Here is a 2,821-nt window from a genome sequence, read left to right on the forward strand (position 1 = left end):
TAATATTTGCAACTCGAAACAGGGACTACGGATTAAGCGAAGATTGGCTAAGGACGAGGTGACGATGCGCGTGGTAAACGGTTCCAATGTCGATGTGATCGCGGTCGGCACGCTACCTCTACATCTACCTTCGGGATTAGTATTAGACCTAAATAATTGTTATTTGGTGCCAGCGTTGAGCATGAACATGATATCTGGATCTTGTTTAATGCGAGACGGTTATTCATTTAAATCAGAGAATAATGGTTGTTCTATTTATATGAGTAATATCTTTTATGGTCACGCACCCTTGAAGAGTGGTCTATTCTTATTAAATCTCAAGAGTAGTGATACACATATTCATAATGTTGAAGCCAAAAGATGCAGAGTTGATAATGATAGTGCAACTTATTTGTGGCACTGCCGTTTAGGTCATATCGGTATAAAGCGCATGAAGAAACTCCATACTGATGGGCTTTTGGAACCACTTGATTATGAATCGCTTGGTACTTGCGAACCGTGCCTCATGGGCAAGATGACTAAAACACCGTTCTCCGGTATTATGGAGAGAGCAACAGATTTGTTGGAAATCATACATACGGATGTATGCGGTCCGATGAATATTGAGGTTCGTGGCGGATATCGTTATTTTCTCACCTTCACAGATGATTTAAGCAGATATGGGTATATCTACTTAATGAAACATAAGTCTGAAACATTTGAAAAGTTCAAAGAATTTCAGAGTGAAGTGGAAAATCATCGTAACAAGAAAATAAAGTTTCTACGATCTGATCGTGGAGGAGAATATTTGAGTTACGAGTTTGGTGTACATTTGAAAAATTATGGAATAGTTTCGCAACTCACGCCACCCGGAACACCACAGCGTAATGGTGTGTCCGAACGTCGTAATCGTACTTTACTAGATATGGTGCGATCTATGATGTCTCTTACTGATTTACCGCTATCGTTTTGGGGATACGCTCTAGAGACGGCTGCATTCACGTTAAATAGGGCACCATCAAAATCCGTTGAGACGACACCTTATGAACTGTGGTTTGGCAAGAAACCAAAGTTGTCGTTTCTAAAAGTTTGGGGCTGCGATGCTTATGTGAAAAAGCTTCAACCTGATAAGCTCGAACCCAAATCGGAGAAATGTGTCTTCATAGGATATCCAAAGGAAACTATTGGATACACCTTCTATCACTGATTTGAAGGCAAGACTTTTGTTGCTAAATTCGGAAACTTTCTGGAGAAGGAGTTTCTCTCGAAAGAAGTGAGTGGGAGCAAAGTAGAACTTGACGAGGTAACTGTACCTACTCCCTTATTGGAAAGTAGTACATCACAGAAAACTGTTTCTGCGACACCTACACCAATAAGTGAGGAAGCTAATGATGATGATCATGAAACTTTAGATCAAGATACTACTGAACCTCGTAGATCAACCAGAGTGAGATCCGCACCAGAGTGGTACGGTAATCCTGTTCTGGAAGTCATGCTACTAGATCATGATGAACCTACGAACTATGAAGAAGCGATGATGAGCCCAGATTCCGCAAAATGGCTTGAAGCCATGAAATCTGAGATGGGATCCATGTATGAGAACAAAGTATGGACTTTGGTTGATTTGCCCGATGATCGGCAAGCAATTGAGAATAAATGGATCTTCAAGAAGAAGACTGACGCTGATGGTAATGTTACTGTCTACAAAGCTCGACTTGTCGCGAAAGGTTTTCGACAAGTTCAAGGGGTTGACTACGATGAGACCTTCTCACCCGTAGCGATGCTTAAGTCTGTCCGAATCATGTTAGCAATTGCCGCATTTTATGATTATGAAATTTGGCAGATGGATGTCAAAACTGCATTCCTGAATGGATTTCTGGAAGAAGAGTTGTATATGATGCAACTAGAAGGTTTTGTCGATCCAAAGGGAGCTAACAAAGTGTGCAAGCTCCAGCGATCCATTTATGGACTGGTGCAAGCCTCTCGGAGTTGGAATAAACGCTTTGATAGTGTAATCAAAGCATTTGGTTTTATACAGACTTTTGGAGAAGCCTGTATTTACAAGAAAGTGAGTGGGAGCTCTATAGCATTTCTGATATTATATGTGGATGACATATTACTGATTGGAAATAATATAGAATTTCTGGATAGCATAAAGTGATACTTGAATAAGAGTTTTTCAATGAAAGACCTCGGTGAAGCTGCTTACATATTGGGCATTAAGATCTATAGAGATAGATCGAGACGCTTAATTGGACTTTCACAAAACACATACCTTGACAAAGTTTTGAAAAAGTTCAAAATGGATCAAGCAAAGAAAGGGTTCTTGCCTGTGTTACAAGGTGTGAGATTGAGTAAGACTCAAAGCCCGACCACTGCAGAAGATAGAGAGAAAATGAAAGATGTTCCCTATGCTTCAGCCATAGGCTCTATCATGTATGCAATGCTGTGTACCAGACCTGATGTGTGCCTTGCTATAAGTTTAGCAGGGAGGTACCAAAGTAATCCAGGAGTGGATCACTGGACAGCGGTCAAGAACATCCTGAAATACCTGAAAAGGACTAAGGATATGTTTCTCGTATATGGAGGTGACAAAGAGCTCACCGTAAAAGGTTACGTTGATGCAAGCTTTGACACTGATCCGAGATGACTCTAAGTCTCAATCTGGATACATATTGAAAGTGGGAGCAATTAGCTAGAGTAGCTCCGTGCAGAGCATTGTTGACATAGAAATTTACAAAATACATGCGATCTGAATGTGCAGACCCGTTGACTAAACTTCTCTCACAAGCAAAACATGATCACACCTTAGTACTCTTTGGGTGTTAATCACATAGCGATG

The sequence above is a fragment of the Triticum urartu genome, chromosome 5 (assembly GCF_003073215.2).
Source record: "Triticum urartu cultivar G1812 chromosome 5, Tu2.1, whole genome shotgun sequence".
NCBI classification, from domain to species: domain Eukaryota; kingdom Viridiplantae; phylum Streptophyta; class Magnoliopsida; order Poales; family Poaceae; genus Triticum; species Triticum urartu.